Here is a 6,000-nt window from a genome sequence, read left to right on the forward strand (position 1 = left end):
TTCTCGCTCCACCACCAGAGTCGCGCTAACCACCTTGGTGGTCACCGTGATGTAGAGCAGGAGGGGCTCACCGTCGGTCGGCGGGACTAGGATCGGGGCCTTTGTCAGGAGGTCCTTGAGCCGGTCAAGTGCCTCCTAGGCCTCGGCGGTCCACTCAAAGCGGTCGATCTTCTTCAGGAGTCGGTAGAGAGGGAGCCCCCGTTCGCCGAGGTGCGAGATGAAGCGGCTCAGGGCCGCCAAGCATCCCGTGATGCGCTGGACTCCTTTTATGTTTCGGATTGGCCCCATGTCGCTGATGGCCGCTATCTTCTCCGGATTGGCTTCGATGCCGCGCACGAAGACGATGAAACCTAGCAACATGCCCCTTGGAACCCCGAAAACACACTTTTAAGGATTGAGCTTAATACGCTTTTCTCACAGCCTTTCGAAGGCTAGTTCGAGGTTGGGGATGAGCTGATCGCCCTTCCTGGACTTGACGATGATGTCATCGACGTAAGCCTCAACAGTTTGCCCAATGAGGTCCGCGAAACACTTAAGCATGCATCGCTGGAACGTAGCCCCCGTATTTTTGAGGCCGAATGGCATTTTAACGTAGCAGTAGGGGCCGAAGGGGGTGATGAAAGAGGTAGCGAGCTAGTCAGACTCTTTCATCGCGATCTGATGGTAGCCGGAATACGCGTCAAGGAAGCTAAGGGTTTCGCACCCGGCGGTTCAGTCGACTATCTGATCTATGCGCGGTAAAGGAAACGGATCCTTTGGGCACGCCCTGTTGAGACCGGTATAATCAACACACATCCTCCATTTCCCATTCTTTTTTTGTACAAGAACAGGATTAGCTAGCCACTCGGGGTGGTACACTTCGTTGATGAATCCGGCCGCCAAAAGCTTCTGGAGCTCCTCGCTGATGGCCTTGTGCCTCTCCTTGTCGAAGCGGCGCAGACCTTGCTTCACTGGTTTGGAGCTGGCCTTGATGTTCAAGGAGTGCACCTTGGGCCGGACGTGGAGGAGGTTGTGCCATGGGCTGGACGTGGAGGATGTCGTGCGCGTGTTCTCCGGGAGATGAAGTGGCGGAAGGTGCCGACCCGCGAATCGAGGGAGGAGGGGATGTTTCCTGCTGTAGGTCGTGTGCACGGTTTGCGAAAAAGGGGCGGGCGTGACGGGGTGAACCGGGCGCCGCATTTATTGCAACGGGGGCATTCGTTCAGCTTCCCACGCGCCTTCCCGATAAGACGAGGATTCTGCCTTGCCGGTTCTGCCCGCTATTTTCCCCCAAGTCTTTTCGCCTCTTCACGTGCCCTTAGCTTCCCTGTGCACCCTTCGTCTTCCTCCGCCCAGCGCCACAACCTTTCTCCCTGTCCTCCGTCGAGCTCTTCTTCCCCCAGCGATGGGATCCTGGGCACGTTCCAGCTTCGGCACCTCGCGCGTTGATGGCCTCACGAGGAAGGGCCTCCTCTATGAGAGGATGGAGAGGGATGAATGGTGGTTCCTCGAGATGGAAGAGGTGCCGAATCCGCCCGCCGGCTATGTCGTGTCCTTCACCCACTTCCACGAGAGGGGGTTCGCGACTCCGCCGAGTCTCTTCTTCCGCGGGCTCCTGCACTACTACGGGCTCGAGCTGCAGCACCTCAATCCCAATGGGATCCAGCACATCGCGGCGTTCGTCGCGCTGTGTGAGGGGTTCCTGGGCATTGAGCCCAACTTCTCGCTGTGGAAGTACTTCTTCACGGTTAGTCTATACCAGAGGCTGAGAAGAGAGGAAACCAGCAGCGGTCGACCCCGGTGCCGATAGGGTGCGCCGGAATTCACCTCCACCATACTCGTGCTAAGGAGTATATGGCGATGAAGACCGCGATGTCCCACAAGGGGTGGTACCAGCAGTGGTTCTACATGAAGAACAACTCCAACTCTGCCCTGCCGGAGTTCACCGGCCGCGTCATTGAAGTGGCGCCGGAGGTGTGGTCGTACAGCCCGGTGGTGAAGGAGAAGAAGTGGATCACTGGCTTGCTGCAGGCCATCGAGTACCTGAAGGGGAGGGGGCTGATCGGAGCCGGAGTCATCGGGGCGTACCACGCCCGGAGGGTGGCGCCGCTGATGCTCCGGGTCCGCTCGCTTGCCGAGATGACCCCCGGTGCGCCGACCGAGGGCACCATCCTCGCAACGGGTGCGCTCGCTGCCTTCGAGATCCGGCAGTGAGTCCGGGAGGCGCTGGAGGACAAGGACGCCGATTACCCGGTGCACGGCCACCCTCCGATGCGCCCGGACGAGAATTTCATCGATCTGGTAAGAACTCCATGCGCCTATTTCTTTTTCCTGCATTTCTTTGTTTGTTGTTCTGACGCGGGGCCTTTTGTGTCCGTAGGACAACATGACCCGTGTCGTCAACTCCTGTCCGCCGGTGCCAGAGGATGTCGAGCGGCGGTAGCAGAACCGTCTCCTTCCTGAGAAGCAGAAGCAGCACAAGGACAAGGAGACGGCGAAGAGGAGAAAGAAAGCCGCCAAGGAGTTCCAACGGCGGCGGTGGGGACAGGTCGTGTCGGACGACAATGATGAGTTGGATGACGCGGATGAGGAGGAGGAGGAGTTCATCCTGCCCCCCCGGTCGGGTGCGCTTGTTATCCGAGAGTCGCGCTCCCAAACGGCCGCGGGGATGAAGCGGGCGGGCCGCCTGCCCGAGACTTGGCCCCGCAAAGCTCTTGTGCCGCGCCCCAGGGGTCGGCGCGGAGCACTCCCCGGGGGTCGACGGAGCCAACCCCCGTCCCTCCTCCTGCGGCCCAGGAGTAGAGGAGCGGCAGCAAGCGGCCGTTGCCAGATGCCCCGGGGTCGGTGTCCGGCTCGGAGGCGAAACGCATGTGCCGTCCTTACGCTGGGGGAGTGTGAGTGGAATTTCCTCGCGAGTCTCGTTCCTTTCCAGGCATTGAGTTTGTTTTCGCTGATGTTGTTTGTTGTTTTGCAATGCCATCCCTCGAGGCCTTGTCCCGCCGCTGGCGCCGAAGAAGGCGCTACGGGTGTTGTCCATCTCTGCGGGGCGGACCGCGACCCCGCCGGCGGCGAGCGGTGGTGTCGCTGGTGAGACCGCGGGTCCTACCGCGGAGGTGGCTCCTGCGGCGGCAACCGGTGGAGTGGCGCCGTCGTCGGGCACGGGACAGGGTTTGACCCCCGCTCCGCCCTCTGCCTCTTCGGCTGACCCCACGGTGCAAAGCATCGCTCCTGGGGGCCCTCAGGTCAGAGAGGTGATTGACCTCGATGATGACGAGGCGAAGGGGGAGCGTGCGGCTCCGACAGTGGTGGCGGACATGGGGGCGGTGGCCCCAGCGGCCGTGACGGGGATGGCGGTGGCGATGAAGAAGGAAGAGTCGGCCCCCGCGGCCACGACGGGGACAGCGGCGGTGGAGGAGGTGGGGACGCCCGCCCCGGCGGCTGCGATAAAGGAGGCGGCGGTGACGGAGACGGGGACTTCCGCCCGGGGAGCCACGACAGAGGGGGCAGCACCGGTGGAGGCGGAGGTCCCTGCTCCAGAGGCCACGACGGGGGTGGGGACGCCTGCCTTGGTGGCCGCGACGGAGGGCGCGGCGGCCACGGTAACACTTGCTCCGGCATCCGCGACGGAGGCGGTGGCGCCAACGGACGGGTCGGGATGTGCGTTGGCGTCGGCGGTGGCTGCGGTGGCCTTGATGGGGGTGGGGCGCATGCGCCGGGACCATTGGTGAGGCCGACGCCTTCTGGGGCGGCGGTGCCTACCTCGACGGCGGTGTCAGGGATGGCGGCGTCGGGGGCGGCCGGAGCGGCCTCCACCCTTGTCTCGGCCAATCCTGTTCCTCAGGCGTGGAACGGGTCTATCCTGCGTTGGACGTCTCACGATGACCCGCAGAGACCCCTCTTCATGCTGGATGACGCCGTGGAGTGGGGCAAATGGCAGGCGCTGAAGGGCGGACTTGCTAACGTCCGCGATGCCTTGTATTCGGCGTTGGGGGAGCTGGATGACGTCATCGTCCCTGGTGGTCGGGTATGGTGTTTTCTCTGTTGGTTATTTTCCTCCTGTTGCTCTGTCCCTGATGGTGTATTGTCTAGTAGGCCTTCCAAGAGTGTAGCCAGGGAAAGTCCAATTTCCTCCGGCTCGAGCGGGGGCTCTGGGAACGCTTCACTTTGGAGAGGCAGTGGACCGGAGAGTTGACCGCGCAGGTTGCCTCCGCCCAGCAGGTCATCGACGATCTGTGGAGGCGCGAGCAGGCGGCATGGGAGGACGCGCGGTGGGCGGAGGCCAAGTTCCAGGCCGTAGTCGAGAAGGCTCACTGCGACCGCTAGGAGTTCTAGGCTGCTGCTGAATAGGCCCGCCATGACGCTGAGGAGCTCGCACAGCTGAAGGGAAAGCATGATGCCCTTCAGAAGACCGTCGAGCGCATCCGGCGCGAGCGGCAGAAGTCCTGGCAGGACCGGGACTCCGAGACGGCCCGGAAGGAAGAGGCCGAGAAGGTGGCGGCTGACCTTGGGGCGGAGGTCAGCCAGCTCCAAGTGCAAGTGCAGGAGCTTCAGTCCTCCGTGGCCCAGGGCCTTGACCGGGAGCGCCAGCTGAAGGCCCAATCCGAGGGTAAGGCTTTTTCCGCTCCTTTGTTTTCTTGTGGTGTTGCGATGGTTTCAAATTTGGCAGGTCTTTCTGGACGGGCCTTGCAGATGAACTCACCCGGCTGAGGGAGGTCCTCGACGTGGAGCGCGCTGAGCACGGCAACCTGCGGGACGCGGTCCGCGTCATCTGCGACGGCCTCGGCGTGGTCCAAGGGGAGGGGACGAGCTCGCTGGCAACTCGTGTCCTCGGGATGTACCGGCAAACCCGTGAGATCGCCTTGGAGGCGCTCCGCATTGGCGTGAGGCAAGCCTTTGGGGTCTTTGGCTCCCACTACTCCGGCATCAACTTCGCTGGGATGAGCGTGGGGTACGCTGCCGGGCCCCCCGCCGGCTACTCCGAGGCCGAGTTGGACGAGATCGACGTGTCGGTGCTCAACCCAGCGGAGGCCTTGGTGAAGCTTCTAGAGGATGAAGCCGTCCGACCCGAAGATCCCTCGACGAGTTAGCTATATTGGGATGGCACCGCAGATGTAAATACATTAGTTTTGCACTTGTTTTGTGATGGCCATAGAGGCCTTTTCTATAAACTGTTGCAAAAAAGTTTTCGATCCTCTTTCTTGTTTTTTGGACTTGGAAAGTTTTGAGCGCGTGTCGGGCGTGTCAGTAAGCATTGATGGGAGAAGGCACCGTAGCCACTGGGGCGTAGGTTTTTTTGCAGTCCGATCAGTCTTGTCTGAACACCGTTCCTGCACTCTCTCCTTTTAATGCCCGAAAGTTTTAGAAAGAGGGTCGGCTCAAAAACAGAAAGCATTTTGAGAGGATGTCAAGTGGCTTGGGCTGGAGCCCCTGATAGCCCCCGAGGGATATGCAGCCCTGAGGCAGAGCTACGGTCGGATATCCCTGAGTTCAACGTGAAACTTTAATGGAATCAACTCAAAATTCTTTTTTCCGTAAATTTTTAAGCTACAGAAGTGTTTATGTACAGAACTTGGAAACGAAAGCTAGGGGTAGAAGCATCTTAGTTGTTCTATGTTCCAAGCATTGCTGAAGATCTGTCCGTCAGGGGTCGCTAGCTTGTACGTGCCTGGTCGCAGTACTTGCGCGACGATGAAGGGACCTTCCCACGGAGGGGTCAGCTTGCGCCGACCCCTATTTTCCTGGACGAGGCGGAGCACCAGCTCACCGACGTTGAAGGCTCGGCCTTGGATCTTGCGGCTGTGGTAGCGTCGTAAGGCCTACTGGTACTTGGCCGAGTGCAGCAGGGCCACATCGCGTGCTTCATCGAGCTGATCTTGGGAGTATTCGAGCGATGCTTGGTTCCCTTGTTTATCGTACGCCTTGACCCTCGACGATCTGTACTCCAGGTCGATGGGCAGGATCGCCTCGGACCCGTAGATCATGAAAAACGGGGTGAAGCCAGTCGCCCGACAGGAGGTTGTC

Source organism: Setaria viridis, chromosome 9 (assembly GCF_005286985.2).
Source record: "Setaria viridis chromosome 9, Setaria_viridis_v4.0, whole genome shotgun sequence".
Classification (NCBI taxonomy): Eukaryota; Viridiplantae; Streptophyta; class Magnoliopsida; order Poales; family Poaceae; genus Setaria; species Setaria viridis.